General features: G+C 38.5%; 1 pseudogene; it reads right to left on the bottom strand.

Moving 5' to 3' along the window:
• Positions 1-15597: 15597 nt before the first annotated feature.
• On the bottom strand, positions 15598-17299 carry LOC139021541 (small ribosomal subunit protein eS8 pseudogene; annotated as a pseudogene).
• Between the last annotated feature and the right edge of the window lie 1408 nt (positions 17300-18707).

The following is an 18707-nucleotide window of genomic DNA, read 5'->3' as shown; positions in this document are numbered from 1 at the left end:
CTCTATCCACTGAGCCAAACAGGCTAGGGCAAAACCTGAGCATTTTAATCTTTTGCAAATAAAGCCCAAGCCTAATACCAACATTCACAATCAAACTCAAAAGGATTTTCCTTGGAACTCAAAATATTTTGGTTTTAATCAAATAAATTAAAAACAATTATTAATATTGAGAATAAATGGCAGGTACGTTTATCATTATAGGTTATTAAATGCAATATTAGATATAACAGTAAGGTACTGGAAATATTAATAGACATGTAATCCTAGACATTCCAGTAAAGATGCATTAAAACAGTAGTATCACTGCCGTCCTAGTGTGCTCAGTGGTTAGAGCATTGACCCATGAGCATTGGCCCTTGCAGGCTGAAGGGCCACAGGTTGGATTTCTGGTCAAGGGCACATACCTGGGTTGCAGGTTTGGTCCCTAGCCCAAGTCAGGGCATGAGGGAGGCAACCAATCAATGTGTCTCTCTCACATCGGTGTCTGTCTGTTTCTTTCTCTCCCTCTCCCTCCCTTCCACTCTCTCTAAAAATCAATGGAGTCCAGCCAGCATGGCTCAGTGGTTGAGAGTTGACCTGTGAACCAGGAGGTCACTGTTCAATTCCAGGTCAGGGCAAATGACCGGTTGCAGGCTGAATCCCCAGTGTGGGGCATGCAAGAGGCAGCCTATCAATGATTCTCTCTCATCATTGATGTTTCTATCTCTCTCTCCTTCTCCCTTCCTCTCTGATATCAGTAAAAAAAAAAAAAAAAAGGAAAAAAATCAATGGAAAAAATATTCTAGGGTGAGGATTAACAAAATAAATAAAATAGTCATATTACCAAGTCCCTTGGATTTAAGAGTTGATACATGTCAGGTATTCCAGTAGCTTTGTAACCAGCATGTACCAACACAACCAGGCAAGTACTTTGCTACTGTCTCCTTTTATAGATAAGGACACAGAAGAAAGCAAAGGGATTATATAGCTTATTAGTTGTGGCCTAACAAAGGGCAAAAAAATATTTTAAGTGTGAAATAGTAAACTTCAATCATATTATAACATATTGTATTGCATTTCATTTTATTAAATATTTTAAAGTAATACAGATAAATCTGGGTAATTCACGAATCAGACTTTGCCTAGAGTTTTCGTTCAATAAACAGCAACCCAATGCATAAAGCTTTGGTGAATAGTGTCAGCCTCGCTACAGTGTTTCTTAAGGAGGCTGTAAGCAGACCCATCAGAAAGCAAAATACCCTGCTTTCCACTTCCTTCCTCCAGCTCATCTTTCTCCATCAGCACTGCCACTTCTCTACATTGTGCTGTTTTTCTCTATGATATCACTGTGCCCCCACATTTCCCGTATCTGGGAGACACAGTATGTTCCCCTGAACTGGTATCATTCCCTGATGTAATCAGCAGCCCCTCCCATTCTGTTTACCCAAATTTCAGCCTCTCAGTCTGGTATTAAATACCTATTTCTTTTCACCACACTCATTGAAATTCTCTTTATTTTTTTTGCATAAAAAGAGTAAACAAATTTCAATGTCAGTACGTAATTATCCCTCACATGATATTTTAATGGCTTAGGAATGTTTCACTGCCTGAATGTTTACTATTACATCTAACCAATGTGCAGCTGTTGAAAATTTTGGTTTTTCCAATTTTTCATTACTACAAACAACTGTAAAGCAAACAGCCTTGCAGTTAATTATGTTAAAATTTGACCATACGCTTAATTATTTCCTTAGGATAAAATTCTAGTTAATTGAATTTTTGGTTCATTGTTTATACATATTGTTAAGGCTGTTGATGCACACTATCAAATTACCCTTCAGATAGTTTATACACATTTACATTCACTCAGCAGAGACTGAGGGATAGTAAAAAAAAGTATCTCATTGTTATTTTAATTTGCATTTTACAGTAAGATGTGAAACTGCTTAATAACAATGTTACTTTTGCCAAAAATATAGCCAGTTGAAATTATAACACAGCATGGTAGGCAGACCTACACATATGTAAAATACACAAATAACATTTCTTGTGCTTTGAATGAACATACACACATGCACACATATTTCAAATAACTGGCTGATCTCTCAGAAAATCAAATAGGTAAATGCCTAACTCCTAAATATTTACCATACAGAGCAGTGTGTTTTCATGTGTTTCCAAGCGCCTGAGTGGTTTGTGTAATAAATTTAGAAGATCAAGACCAACATTTTCCCAGCCATCAAAGAACAGAACAAAATATATATCCATGTGTATGTTTCCTTGGTAACAGGCAAAAATGTTTCTTACTGTGAGCTGTGATCAGAAACGTTTGAAAGCCACTGATATAAATAATCTGTGGAATTAAATGCATTACCGCATGTAGTGTGCTTTGTGCAATATACTATTGTTTAGTAAGCACTTGTACATATTTTGGAAGCATTATCATCATTACACACATATGAATTTGTATGTATATCATAATCAGGAAAACATAACGCTTTTTAAATGAAAATATGCTTTCTGATATATGTGCAACCTCTGCCATGGGCTTGGGCACTGTCTACTTCTACAAATAGGTGATCCATCCTGAGGGCTTTACCACATACTCTGTGAAAAGGTTAATTTCTATTTATTGAGTCCTGCTTTACAGTCAGTAGGGTTTGTGAGGCGAGGCTTATGCATTCCATCACATGCAACTGTTCATGGGCATACACGGAAGCTGCCTTGTCTCTTTTGTATCATTGACTCTCCAGATGAGACACAACTATTCACAAGTCAAAGTAGCAAAATTCTCCTCTCTTAAGTCCAAGGCTTTTCCCTAGATTTTAGGAGGAAATTCTTAGCCCAAAGAGGGATGAAATAGCAGGTGTCTTCGTATTTTCCTCAAGACATTTGAATATAAGTAAATCATAAATATTCTTTGTTAAAAAGCACATTGATTCTGCATACATAACAAGCATTCAGCACATGATAAAAGGATTACAACAGTTATCCTCATTAATCAAAGGCCCTTGGCATGACCAAAGCCAGGAGAGTGGTGATGGGCACAGTGAGAAGTACTGGGATAATATCTCCTTATTCCAGTTCAAGCCATCTTACTGGGAGACCTCAGGCCACACCCCCCACTCGGCAGGGCTTGATGGGGACCTCAGGCTGCGCCCCGGCCTTGGCACTAGGACAGGGAGCCTGAGGCTGCGCCCCCAACCTTGTGGGGCTTGACGGGGGACCTGAGGCTTCACCTCCTGCCCAGAGGGTCTTGACAGGGGACCTCAGGCCATGCCCCCAACCTTGTTGCTGGGCCAGGGGACCTGAGGCTGCACCCCACAACCAGGGGGACTTTGTGGGGGTGGGGCCTGCTGGGTCTGGGTCTCACCCAATGGGGGTGGGGCCGGCCAGATCAGGGTCTCCTGCTTTTTTAAAACACATGTGGGTGGTGGGCGGGCACTTGACTCTAGGTCTCGCAGCAAGCCCCAGACTGACAGATGGAAGATTTTCATATACATTTTACTAATTTTCTTTCATCTCTGACACTTCTATTATAGAGAAAGGGCAAATAGCAATATTAAAATATTTCCTCTAATTAATTCCCTTTTAAGGTGTACAAATTTCGTGCACTGGGCCACTAGTTTACTTATAAAAAAAAAGTTCCATCATTTCAACACATGTACATATGTGCTTTATGTTTTTTATTATTTATTTACCACAAGTAAAGGTCAGGCATTGTTATCTATCTTTTAAATTTTTTTTTACTGTTTCATTTCATTACTGCTGTGTATGTGCTCCATGTGAGTGACGTAGGTGCTTATGTAGGTGGGTTGCGACTTACGGCAAAAATCGTGCCATAGGAACGAATCTCCGACATAACCCGAGGACCTATGGTAATAGGCTTAACAAAAGAATAAGAGAAAGAGAAGGGAACAGAGCCTATTCAAACAAATAGTTGAAGAGAACTTCCAAAACGGATGGAAAGAGCTAGCTTCTTGAATCCAAGAAGCAAAGAGAACACTTAATTACCTAAATCAGAAGAAGACTTCTCCAAGATACAATGTATTAAATCTGTCAAAAATTATTGGGGGAAAAAGGAATTCTTATGGGAAAAAAAAAAAAGGCAATTGTAAAGGAAAGCCCATGACGTAATCATCAAACTTCTAAGCAGAAAATTTACAAGTTAAAGAGAGTGGAAGCAAATATTCAAACTATTGAAAGAGAAAAATTATGAGCCAAGAATAATATATCCAGCAAAGTTAACCTTTAGATATGAAGGAGAAATACAACCTTTTCAGATATACAGAGGCTGAGGAAATTTGTCACCAGAAGACTTTCATTGCAGGAACTACTCAAAAGGATTAGTCTACCTGAACTAAAGAACAAAAGGTCACAAACCAGGAGTAAGATCGCCAACAAACTTACAGTATGAACAAAGATTTGTGACAACAAACATAAAGGGGGAGGGGGCAGAAGTCAGAATTTGCAAAGGAGGATGGAGATCAGACACATTCAAAAGAAAAAGGACTGCTATATACAGGGTGTCCCAAGACCATGTATACACACTAACAGCTGACAGCTCAATTGATTTTTCTTTCTTTTCAGCCAGATTAAGCTTTGAACAAAGGAAGTTCACCCTAAAATGCTACTGGAAGTTTGAAAATGCAGTTGAAGTACAAAAACTGTCTTTATAATTATCCAAAGTGTATATACATTTTGTACCCCCCAAAATGTATACACATTTTGACAGCTGATTATTCTCTTAATTTTCACTCCTTTTTCAGGTTTAACTAATTTAAAATAATGGTTGAAGCCAGACTAAGCTTTGAACATAGAAAATTTATCCACTAGACTTTTTGTTGTTGTTGATCCTTACCCGAGGATATTGTTTCATTGATTTTTTTTTAGAGAAAGTGGAAGAGAGAAGGAAAGACAGAGAGAAACATTGATGTGAGAGAAACACCCAGGCCAGGGAGGAGCCTGCAACCAAGTTACATGCCCTTTGACCAGAATTGAACCTGGGACCCTTTGGTCAATAGGCCAACACTCTATCCACTGAGTCCAGCCAGCTAGGGCTCCACTAGATTTTTTATAGGTATACATAAAAGAGAAAGTTTATGGTGCAAAACTGGCAACAGTTGATGAATTGAGGGTGCACAAATAATGAACGCAATTATTCTTGATGTTTGTGATTCCATTGTTTCGTTATCAGCAATTCCTGAACCAGAACAGTCATCAGTTTGAAAACAGGGGTTGACAAAATAAAATTATTTATTTCTGTAGATTCTTTTAAATTTTGAAAATGAACTGTATGTTAATAAACACTGACCTTATAATTGTTCAAACTGTGTATACATTTTTTGGGGACAGCCTATATATGAAACTTTCTTTTTCATTAATCTAAAGCTAAACACACACACACACACACACACACACACACACACACACACACCAAAACAGACATGTTATTTAAAAAAGGGGAAGCAGAGAAAAGAGGTATGGAATACCACCAAACAAAAACAAAAGACAGAACCACAAAAGAAAAAAAATGGAAGCACAGAGCTACTAGAAAACAAAAGATGAAATGCTATAGGAAATCCTCATACATCAATAATTACCCAAAATGTCAATGGACTGAATTCACCAATAAAAGGCACAGAGTAGCATATTGGATCAAAAACACATCTAAGCTGCAAAGACAAAGATAGACTCAAAGTAAAGGCTGGAAAATGATTTTCCAAGCAAATAGCATTCACATAAGAGCATGTGTAGCCATACTTATATCTGACAAAACAGATCTCAAGATGACAAAGTTAACAAGAGACAAAGATGGACATTTTATAATGAAAAAATGGAAACACTGCATCAAGAAGTCATAACACTTCTCAATATTTATGCACCCAATCAGGGAGCACTGAAATATATAAAGCAACTATTCACAGAACTAATGGGTGAGACTGATAAAAATACAGTCATAGTTGGGGACCTAAATACTCCATGGACAGCTCTAGACAGATCATCCAAACAAAATCAACAAAGAAATATCAGCCTTAAATGACACATTAGACAAAATGGACATAATTGACATTTACAGAGCCTTTCAGCCAAGAACATCAGCTTTTACATTCCTCTCCAGTGCACATGGAATATTCTCAAGGATAGGCCATACATTGGATCAGAAAGCTAGCCTCAACTAATTCAAGAGGATTTAAACTATGTCACGCATATTCTTTGCAATTAGAAATGAACTGCAAAATTAGAAATGAACTGCAGAAGGGAGTAAAGAAACCCATAATGTTTTGAAATTAGAAATGAACTGCAAAAGAGAATAAAGAAACCAACAAATATGTGGAGATTAAACAACATAGTACTAAAAAATGACTGGGTCAAGGAAGAAATAAAAGGTGAGATCAAAAGATATATAGAGACAAATGAGAATGACAATACTACATATCAAAACCTGTGATGCAGTGAAAGCAGTAATAAGAGGGAAGTTTATTTCATTACAGGCCTATCTCAAGAAACAAGAGAAATCCCAAGTCAATAACCTAACATTACCTGGTCAGGAGGTAGAGCATTTTTCCTATGCACTGAAGGGTCCTGTGTTTGGTTCCAGGTCAGGGCACATACCCAGTTCATTGGTTCGATCACACAGTTGGGGCATATGTATAAGGTAGCCAATCAATGTTCCTCTCTCATCTCTCTCTCTCTCTCTCTCTCTCTCCACTTTTCCTCCTCTTTTCCTAGAATCAATGAAAAACATAGCCTCAGGTGAGGATCAAAAACAATAATAATAAAATAACATAACATATATTAAAAAAAGAGAAAAAAAAGAGTAACCCAAAGTCAGCAGAATAAGGAAATAATGAAAATTAGGACAGAATTAAATGAAATAGAGTACAAAATGACTATATAAAAAATAACAACAAAGATGAGTAAAATTGACAAACCGCTGGCTAGACTCACTAAGAAATAAAGAGAAAAGATTCATATAAACAAAATCAGAAATGAAAGGGGAGATGGAACCACAGACATCACATATTTACAGAGGATCACACTATAATACTATGAAGACTCTATGTCACCAAATTCAATAACCTAGAAAAAGTAGATAAGTTCATAAAAGTATGTAACTTTCCTATATTGAAAATCTGAATTGACTGATCAATAGTGAAGAAATTGAAAGTACCATCAGAAAACTTTCAAAACATAAAAGTCCAGGACCAGATGGCTTCACTAGTGAATAATACCAAGTAATCAAAGAAGATTTAATACCTATTCTCAAACTCTTCCAAAAAATTGAAGAGGCCACACCTTGTAATACATTTTATGAGGCCAACATAACCCTAGTACCGAAACCTGGCAAGGACAGCACACACACACAAAAACTATAGACCAATGTCTCTGATGAATACAGATGCAAAGTCCTACACAAATTCTAACAAGTCAAATACAAAAATACATTAAAAAAAATGTCTCATGCCAGCTCATGTGGCTCAGTGGTTGGGCATTAACCCAATGAACCAGGAGATCACCGAGTTGATTCCCAGTCAGGGCACATGCCTGGGTTGCAGGCTTCACTCCCTGCCTGGGTTGTGGGCTTGATCCCTGGTGGTGGGGATATGCAAGAGGCAGCCAATCAATGTTTCTCTTTCTCTCTCTCTCTCTGCCTTCCTCTCTCTCTAAAATCAATTTAAAAAAACATTTTAAAATAATAATACATCACAATCAAGTGGGGTTCATTCCAGGGGCAAAAGGATGGTTCAACATATACAAATTGATAAATGTAATATAGCACATTAACAAAAGAAAGAAAAGAATCTTATGATCTTATCAATAGGTGCAGAAAAAACATGTAATAAGATACAATATTCATTTATGATTAAGACACTCAATAAAATGGGTACAGAAGGAACGTACTTAACATAATAAAGGCCATGTATGACAAACCCTAAGGAAATATCATACTCAGTGGTGAAAAACTGAAAGTTTTTCCTCTAAAATCAGGAACAAGACAAAGATGCCCACTCTCACCACTATTAATTAACATAGTTCTGCAAGTCTTAGCCAGAGCAATTAGAAAATAAAAAAGAAATAAAAGCATCCAAATTGGAAAGGAAAAAGTATAAGTGATGACTTGGCTCTGTATATAGAAAACCCTCAAACTTCACCAAAAAAACTATTAGAACCAATAAACAAATATAATAAAGTTGCTGACCACAGAATCAATGTACAAAAAAACATTGCTTTCCTGTATACTAACAATGAAATATCAGAAAAGAGATGAAAAAATCAATTCCTTTTGCAATTGCAGCCAAAAGAATAAAATCCCTATACATAAACTTAACAAAGGATGTGAAGGACCTAAAAACTACAAAGCATATACTGAAAACTGTAAAGCATTATTTAAAAATATTTAAAAAGACATATTGAAAGAGAACAATATACCATGGTCATGGATTGGAATGATCAACATAGGAAAAAAATGGCCATATTACCCAAAGCAATATACAGATTTAATGCAATACCCATCAAAATCCAAATGAACAAAAAAATAGTCATTAGATTTGTATGAAACTGGAAAGATCCCAAATAGCCAAAACAATACTGAGAAAAAAGTACAAAGCTGGCGGTATCACACTGCCTGATTTTAAATTGTACTGCAGAGATACAGTTATCAAAACAGCATGGCATTGGCAGAAAAACAGACACAGAGATCAATGGGACAAAATCGAGAGCCCAGAAATAAAACCACATGTATATGGGCAACCAATTTTTGACAAAGAAGTAAAAAACACACAATGGAGAAAAGAATACCTCTTCAATAAATTGAGCAAGGAAAATCAGAACGTCAAATGAAAAAGAATGAAACTATGTTACAGTTTGTCTCCATGTACAACAATTAAATCAAACTGGATCAAAGACCTAAATTTAGGATTTGAAACAATAAATTACATAGGAGAAAACATAGGTACCAAATTTATGGACCTTTGTCACAGAGAACATTTTATGAATTTGACCCCATAATAAAGTAAAGGAAAAAATAAATGAAGGGGACTATATCAAACTAAAAGTTTTCTGCATAGCAAAAGAAACTGCCAGCAAAGCAAAAGGGCAATCAACCAAATGGGAGATAATATTTGCAAACAATAGATCCAAAAAGGGGTTAATAACCAAAATACATAAAGAACTCTTACAACTCAACACCAAACAAACAATAATCCAATTAAAAATTGGGCAGAGTGCCAAGCCAGTGTTGCTCGGTGGTTGAACAATCACCTATGAACCAGGAGGTCACAGTTCCATTCCTAGTCAGGGCACATGCTTGAATTGTGGGATTGATCCCCAATGGGGGGCATACAAGAGATAGCTAATCAATGATTCTCTCTCATCATTGATGTTTCTCTATCCTTGTCCCTTCCTCTGTGAAATCAGATATATGAAAAAATACTCAACTGCACTAGCTATTAAGGAAATGCAAATCAAAACTATGATGAGATACCATCACACACCTGTTAGAATGGCTATTATTAACAAGTAATAACAAGTATTGGAAAAATTGTGAAGAAAGAGGAACCCTCATTCACTGCTGATGGGAATGTAAACTGGCACAACCACTATGGAAAACAGTATGGTGGTTCCTCAAAAAACTTCAAATAGAGTTCCCATATGACCCAGAAATCCATCTTCTGGATATCTACCTGAAAAACTTGAAAAGTTATTCACAAAGATATGTGTACCCCTATGTTCATTGCAGCATTATTTATATTGGCCAATGCAATGGAGACAACCAAAGAGTCCTTTTTTTTTTAATATGTTTTATTGATTTTTTTACAGAGAGGAAGGGAGAGGGATAGAGAGTTAGAAACATCGATGAGAGCGAAACATCGATCAGCTGCCGCCTGCACACCCCCTACTGGGGATGTGCCCGCAACCAAGGTACATGCCCTTGACTGGAATCGAACCTGGGACCTTCTAGTCTGCAAGCTGACGCTCTATCCACTGAGCCAAACCGGTCAGGGCCAAAGAGTCCTTTGATAGTAGGTTGGATAAAGAAGATGTGTGGATATATACACTATGGAATTCTAGTCAGCCATAAGAAAAGATGAAATACCTCTCTTTGTGACAACATGGATGTACCCAGAGAATATTATGCTAAATGAAATAAGTCAATCAGAAATAAAGGTAATAAACATATGATTTTACTGATATGTGGGGTATAAAACAAACTCATAGACACAGACAATAGTATGCCAATTTCCAGAGGGAAGGGAGCTGGGGAGCAAATATATAGTGACATAAGGTGATTAGACTTTGGATGGTGGGCACACAATTCAATATACAGATCATGTATAATAAAAATGTATACTTAAAACCTATATAATCTTATTAACTAATGTCACCCCAATAAATATAATTTCAAAATGTCATCCGATAAATATTTGTTGATTCAATAAACATGGAACTTGTGGGAAAAAAGCACTTAGGCAGTTAAAAGGGTGGAATTATCATGATTAATTCTCTAAAACATGGTCTTGAATTGTTGCTCCTTTGTTTTTTTTCAAGACTTTGTTACTCCTTTTGAAAAAGAATTAACCTATGATCAAATACAAGATAAAGATGTGTATTTCTAGTCCCACTAGTCAATGGACGTAAAAGGAACATCTAATTCCAGTCTTTATTCACTACCTGGAAGGGGAACCCAATGATCCATCAGCCTAAGAATCTACAGTTTCAAGGATTGGTTAGGCCAGTGGTCGGCAAACTCATTAGTCAACAGAGCCAAATATCAACAGTACAACGATTGAAATTTCTTTTGAGAGCCAAATTTTTGAAACTTAAAATATATAGGTAGGTACATTGTTATTAACTTAATTAGGGTACTCCTAAGGCTTAGGGAGAGCCACACTCAAGGGGCCAAAGAGCCACATGTGGCTCGCAAGCCACAGTTTGCCGACCACAGGGTTAGGCCAAGTCACCAGGTAGCCCGTCACACTCTACATGTGTTTGGGAATGAGATAGAAAAACAACCACCCTGTTGATAATTGGTTTCAGAGTCTTTGCAGTTGTTGATGGTATCTGTTGACACTCCAAGCCTGCCAGACATCCATGAACTGGAGTCTATTCTAGGGTGGGTGTAACTGTGAACAGAAACTCATAAACCAGGGCTATGAATAGAAATGAATGGCAGCAATTTAAGAAATCCCTTATTTGTAAGGGAGGATGATGGATGCTGAGAGAGTCAATTAGTCTTGCAAAAGCATTCAGAGAATATCTGTTACAGGAGAGATGGCAACTTATCCGTTAGTCAGTAATTGAGAATTTGATTAGGTAATCAATAATTTACTACCTTAACTGTTCATAAAATATTTCATTGCAAGATCTTAAATGGGTTTTGAAATTACTCATGTTAATTACATTTCTTTCTTAGGCAGTGCCTATGAAATCATAATATTCCTTTATTGCAGCAAGCTAAGAACTATTTAAAGAGAAAGGCCACTGCACAGAGAAAATACATATGATATATTGTGTTCTTAATTTATAAAACATTGCACAACAAAAATCCAGTTTTTACTACATTTTGCAACATAATATATCTCTTAATGAAGAAATAGATTGCCCCTTCCTTTTTTAAAAAAATTCTCTTGGTAATTAAAGTTTAAAAATATGTAGGGTAAGTAGGGTAAATTATAATTTATTACCCATGGAAACCACCATATTGTACTAATATAGTGACTTGCATTTCATAGATCATTCTTGGACATATTGTCTAATTACAAATAATAAGACATTGTTTTTTTCAAAACTAAAAATGACAATGGAGCAAACATGGAAGTGACAATCCTGTATGGTCTTAGAGATAGGAATAGAGAATTGAATCCTTCATTCATTCAACGATATATATATGCCATGCACTGTGCAATATGGGTGCTGCCTCCACAGAAGGTTTATTTTTTATTAGTTGGGCTCAATAGTTTTTAGAGTCATTATGGAGAATATACGATTTCAAGAATTCACTGTGATGGAGTGCTGGTTATGCCTCTTCTCTGCATGCCCCTCGACCTCGACGACATACTCCATTGTCCCTTGCAGTTAGAAGTGACAAGTCACTGAGACCTGGACAGCGGAGCATGCGGAGCAGTGATTATGCTTGGCCTAGGAACGCTTCCCCATGTGTCCCTTCGTGTTCTTCCCCTCTGCCAAGCAGATACAGATGGTGATCAGTCCTGGGAGATGACAGATAGTAGATCCTATAGTCAGTGAGGAGTGGAGAGCATCCCACTAACAAGAAGTCTACCTTTGTCATCTGAGAGAATAACACCAGATGTGTTATCATCATCAGGCATTTGGGGGCTGTCTAGCTCTAGCTTACCCTAATTACTACAGTCACATGGACTCAGATATAAACTGCATCTGACCCTGGGCTCTTCCACTTATGCCTCTGTCACTTAGGACAATTGCGACATTCTAATTTACTTCACCAGAAAACGAGACTAATAATTACAGCCACCATATAAGGTGTTGGGGAAGATGGAAGGGGTTTATGTATGAACAGGGATTATACCAGCCCCCGGTAAATAAATAAAGAAGGTTGGTTACTTTTATTATTGTTCCTCAGACTGTCAAACCTCAGAGGGAAGGCAAGGGAGGGTGGGTGGGTGGAAAGAGATCAACCAATGAATTTGTATGCATATATGCATAGCCCATGGACACAGAAAATGGGGGGGCAGGGGCAGGCTAGGAGAGGTCAATGAGGGTAAAAAGGGACATGTGTAATATTTTCTACAATAAAGATTAAAAAAAAAGATCTGAGAGGAAAGCTAAAGTGGACACATGATGCCACAGGGTGAGAATTGCTCCCGCAGTGTGGGGCGGGTTGGCTGGAGCAGTGAAGGATCGGAACATGCGCTCCAGTGAGAAAGTGACAATCATACTCTCCTCTTCACTGGGTGCTCTAAAATGTTCTGTTCACTGAGATTGTCTATTGTGGCTGCTTTCATGAGGCATCAACTCCCAACAGTATCTGGAGAGACACAGCTGTTCTGAAGGAGATAATAATACAAATAGCAGCAAAGAAAAAAAAGAGGAAGAAGAAGAGAAAGAGGAGGAGGTGGAGGAGCTCAAGAGGAAGAAGGAAACGTGGCCTCAGCAGCAGAGAAGCTGTTGGAAACCCAGCAGTGAAGGGAGAGAATCCAGGAGCCACAGGAATCTGGAAGGTAGAGGAACTTGAAGAGAAGACCAACGTGTGTGACCATTATCATACACATTCTAACTGGTCAGAAAATTGCAAATTCATGGATGTGTCTGTGCTATTACCCACCCGTGCCATGGCAGGTCTAATTACAAGGAAGGGAGCATTTAGCATCCATCTTGAGATACATGGGGACTACCTCAGAGCAGTTGAGCATACCATAATTACTACAGTCACATGGATTCAAATATAAGCTGCATGGTTTTGACCCTCGGCTCCTCCACTTACACCTTCTTTCACTTAGGACAATTGCGCCATTCTAATGTACTTCACCAGAAAACAAGGCTAATGATTACGTAGATTTATTTAATACCTATTCCCTTAGAAGTAACCTTAGGTCTTATTGCGCTCTCCTTATTAAATTTTATTTAAGGAAGCAATACACTTGAGGAAATTTTCTATTAACCACTCAGCATTTACCTGAGTCATCCTGGTTCTGGAAAATTTTATATTTCTCATTTCTATTTGACTAAAACCATTCTAAGGGTTTCTAATGAATATCTTCCTGACTATTCAGATCCTGTTGTGACAGATTTCTCATGTAAGAACTGGAGCTCTTCCAGACCCAGGTCAGGGAAGAATGAGAAAGGGAGGTCGATGGGAAGAGGGGAGAAGCTCTGGTCAGAGATCCCGTTTGAGCACTGCGTTTACACAGATGGTTAAGATTATTGCTGCACACCTCGGCTTTGAAGTGCTGGTTTTCAAAGGGGCGAGGGCGATAGGTGTGTCACTTTTTATCCAACTGCGTTTCATTTCCTTTTGAAGTACTGCTCCTCTTTCTTCTGATGGCGATCTCAATTTTGGGCGGTGAACATTTGACCCGAACAGAACAAATCAGCATCAGACCTGCGATTCTGCTTAAACCATCAAGAAGAAGGTCCTCTTTCTCTTTGGAGATATAGTACTGTAATGGTTACATGAGCTAAGAGATGCTTCTGGAAATATTTGCCTGAAAATGAGGTCATCACAGAAAAAAGCTGAGTCAGAAGATGAATAGAGTGAAGTTGTGTCTCCATGAAACTGACTTCCTGGAGCCAGCTGTCTCTGCCTCTAACTCATCTATGAACCTTCTGGTTGCATTGATGGTTCTCACAGGGTGGCACCTGGAGCAGGAGCAGCCCCAGCAGCAGCACCAGGGAGCTTGTTAGAAGTGTAAATCCTCACGCCCCAACAAAAGCCTATCGAAGCAGAACCTCTGGAGCTTGGGCCCAGCAATCTGTGTTTGAACAAGCCCTTCCAGGGATTTTGATGAGTGCCCCTGGGTTACATGAACTGCTGGGCTCTATTTGCTTATTTAATTTCATGTACACACACACACACACACACACACACACATATACATAGAGATACATGTATATATAAATAGATTACAAAAAGAATCTGTTCTTGATTTAGCATTCATTTAATCATTAATTCACTAATCCATTTGATAAAATTTACTAAGTTCTTAGCATCTATAGTATGTCTCTCGATGTTTAGAATAAAAAATAAGTATGTTTTCTAATTTCAAATAGCTTTCAAAATAAGAGATAGCTAGGAATAATAAATACTTAAGCTGCCACTCTTCTGCACCCATGATAGTCACTCCTAAACGAATTGCTATCATAATCCTTCCTAATAAAGTAATTCAGTCAATGCCAATCTATCAGAGTAAGCTCAAGATAATACATCAGTAATCTCTGGATTGAAAGAAAAATAATTTTATTATTTACTTTTTAATTTTGCATATAAATTATATTTTAATATAAAGTGGTTTGGGTAATAACATATAGGGTATTTTTAGTGTGAGTCAATAATATCTTGGCCAATCTTCTTGGAACAATATACTTTGTATTATACTAGAGGCCCAGTGCATGATTTCATGTACCAGTGGGGTCCCTCGACCTGGCCTGCAGGATTGGCCCAAAACTGGCTCTCCAACATCTCCCAAAGGGTCCCGGATTGTGAGAAGGTGCAGACCAGGCCCAGGGACCCCAACGGTGCACGATTGGGGCCAGGAAGGGACAGGGGAGGTTGGCCAGCTGGGAAGGGAGTGCGGGAGGGCTCCAGGGTGTGTCTGGCCCATCTCGCTCAGTCCTGATGGGTTGGACCCCAGCAGCAGGCTAACCTACTGGTCAGAGCATCTTCCCTCTGGTGGTCAGTGCATGTCATAGCAAGCGGTTGAGCAGCCTTAGCTTATCATTAGCTTATTATGCTTTGATTGGTTGAACGAATAACGAGTCAACTGAACACTAAGCATATTAGGCTTTTATTATATAGGATTACCATTACCTAATATGTAATGGTAATATTATATGTATCCATAGCATTTTAGGTGTTTTTCATTTATTTTAAAGACTAAACACCTTTATTACATTAGCTAAGATATAAGGGAAGATGATTTATTTGCATTTCAGGGCCTTGATTTTCCTCTGATAAAACTCCAGCTCCTTGCCCTCTAACACATAGTCCTCTGTGTGGCCACATGGGCCTGGTCTTGAAGCAATGTGTGCAAGAATCTTGCCCTGCTGGAACTGCTCCTCGAGAAGACTGCTGATTTTGGCATTCTTTTTCCCTTAACATATATCTGAGTTGGTTTTTTTTTTTTTATTGTTTCTTGTTGAAAATCTTTTCTTCCTCAGGAGTTAATTTGGCACTCTTCTTGTGGCATAGGGGCAGTGCCTGGTGGGACTCATACCACTGTCTGTGAGTGTGCTGTCAATGAACAGAGGCAGTTCTTTACTAGGGTCGTAGTGCGGACCCGTTTGTTGTTGGATGCATTGTAGACAACATCAATAATCCTTCTTCTGTGCATACAGCACTCCGAACCCCAGGAGGAGTTGCCCACATCCAGCCTCAAGGCTTGGTACTTCTTGTTACCTCCTCGCACATGGACCGTGCTTATGTGGTGGGTGGGGGCCAGTCTTAGCATTGCTAGTAGGATGTCCCAGCTCATATTTTCTCTTCTTGTGGAAGGACTTTCTCTTGCCCCTGGTCTTATGGCACTTGGTGCCAGCTGGAAGAATAAAGTGTGAAATATTCTCTAGTTCAGTGGTTCTCAACCTTCTGGCCCTTTAAATACAGTTCCTCATGTTGTGACCCAACCATAAAATCATTTTCATTGCTACTTCATAACTGTAATGTTGCTACTGTTATGAATCGTAATGTAAATATCTGATATGCAGGATGGTCTTAGGCGACCCCTGTGAGAGGGTCGTTCGACCTCCAAAGGGGTCGCGACCCACAGGTTGAGAATCACTGCTCTAGTTAGAATTTCAATTCATTTACTTAAGAAACTTTTGGATATGTTTAATATAAAATGCAATACCAATTTTACAGATGTGGATATTGATGTCAAAGAGCATACTGCTTTGTACCTGTATTCACCACAACTTCACTACTCAGCATTCAACGTGACTGATTAGAAATTTTTGACAATGTTTATTGCAGAAGACTGGATCTATTGGACCAGCTGCTGACAGAACCTGATTGGGAATTATGTACAGATTGGAGCAGCTTCATGGAGAATGGTCAACAATGAGAGTAAGTGGTAGTCGACATAGACAAGGTAATAGAAGCCCAGGCCCTTGCTGTAGGGTCCTCAGCACAAAAGGCTGACCTGATAGCTTCAACAGAGCCTTGGAATTATCCCAGGGAAAAAATGTTATCATCCACACTGATCCTAAATATGCCTTCATGTCAGTCCATGCCTGTGGGGTAATGTGGAAAGAAAGAGGCTCTTAACCTTGGGGAATAAGTGCATTAAACATGCAAAAGAGACTTTAAAATTATTAGAGGCAGTGACTCCACTAAACTAGACTGCCATAATGACCTGCCCAGGACATCAGAAGGACAGTTCCCAAATAAGCCAGCGAAACCAAACTCCCAATAAAGAAGCAAGGCAAGCCACCTGAGGGCCACCACTTCTTGGGGCTTTAATTCCCACCTGGACTTGTCAGAATTTAAATCCCATTACAAATAACAAGATGAGGAACAGGCCCATGGATGGAAATTTTCTAACACTGACCCTAATTCTACATGAAAGATCAACACTCATGATCTGATCTTACCCCATGAAGCTCTATAGATGAGCTCTCCATCCATTTACCCTTATCAGGATCCAGAGTTTTGAAGGGAGGAATTGTTAGCCCAGATCAAGCATGTCAAACTCAAAGGCTAACATGGGCCAAATAAACTAAGTTTAAGTATATGTGGTCGCAAAAAAACAAAAGCTTCAATTTTCATAGAAACGTAGGTTTATTTAGATAGAGACATGCTGACTACAAAGAGCTGAAACAAATGAGTCATCGTTAACATAAAATAATAGAACATTTTAATAAAAATGAATATTTTTTTTCTTGAACATTAACTCACCAGACACAACATGTGTAACACAAATAAACCTATTTTTCTTGTTCTCCTAAAGCGAAATATTTTCTGTTGTGCACGCCAAACAAGTCAGTCCAAAACTAATGACATGGCAATGGGCTGCTAAAATACTCTCTGCTAGTATTAGTGGAGAGAAATGGTGCACCTGCACATAAGGCACATAAGGGAAATGAATGCCACACAATTATAGTAATTAGTCATTAGCAAACGTTGTAGTTTGTTATTAATAATTATTTTTACAGGAGATTGTAAAACTTAAGTCATGAAATTTTTATTCAAATGTTTCTTACATACAGTTATATTGGCTGGACCGCAAAAATATTTGTTGTGGGTTGCATGTGGCCCACAGGCTGTGAGTTTGACATGCTTGCCCTGGTCACTGGGGAGTCTCCCCAATTGGCCACACTTGCTCAGCAGGAAGTTTTTACACTGAGTACAGGACCTAAGTTGCTGAAAACTAGAAAGATGAATAGATTGGGTTCAAGAGCGCCAAAAGCTAGAAAAATGAGTAGACAGGGCTTAAGCATGCCCAGATGCTAGCAGGATAATTGGACAGAAGAAGCCCACCCTTCCCTATAAGCACTAGGGGCTAGAGCAGGAAGGACACATGGGTTTTGGGACAGGAATCTACCATTCTCCCAGGTCGTGTGGCACCTTAATAAAACCTCTTTCCTTTTACTTTATTTTTTTATTGTTTAAAGTATTACATATAGTTTGGCCTTTGCTGTGGCAGGTAGCCAAACATGTGCTGTTTTTGGTTACAATTTTCCAGTCCAATTTCTCAGAACTGAAAGACAGAAGGAAAGAGGGGAAGGGAGCTGGGAATCCTGTCCAGGATGAAAGATGTGTCCTAACTCTTAAGCATCCAAGGGATACCGGAAGGCAGCACAGCATTATGGTATAACAGGTGATGGAGAGGACCCTCGGAATCAAATAGGGGCCAATTTCAACATGAATTTGGCACATTTTCTCTCTGGACACAGCACTGATGGGATAACCTTATATCAGATTACTGGCCAATCCTTAGGTATTCTGTTTGATCTTTTAAGCTTCAGTCTCACCTATCTCTTCTTTGGTAGTGATTTTGCTTTGGAAAATACAAACAGAATTGGAGAGAAAAGAT

This window comes from Myotis yumanensis, unplaced genomic scaffold (genome assembly GCF_028538775.1).
Source record: "Myotis yumanensis isolate MYYU_CA2020_CCGP unplaced genomic scaffold, mMyoYum1.0.hap1 SCAF_13, whole genome shotgun sequence".
Lineage (NCBI taxonomy): Eukaryota > Metazoa > Chordata > Mammalia > Chiroptera > Vespertilionidae > Myotis > Myotis yumanensis.
This window is presented reverse-complemented; position numbering and strand designations above follow the sequence as displayed.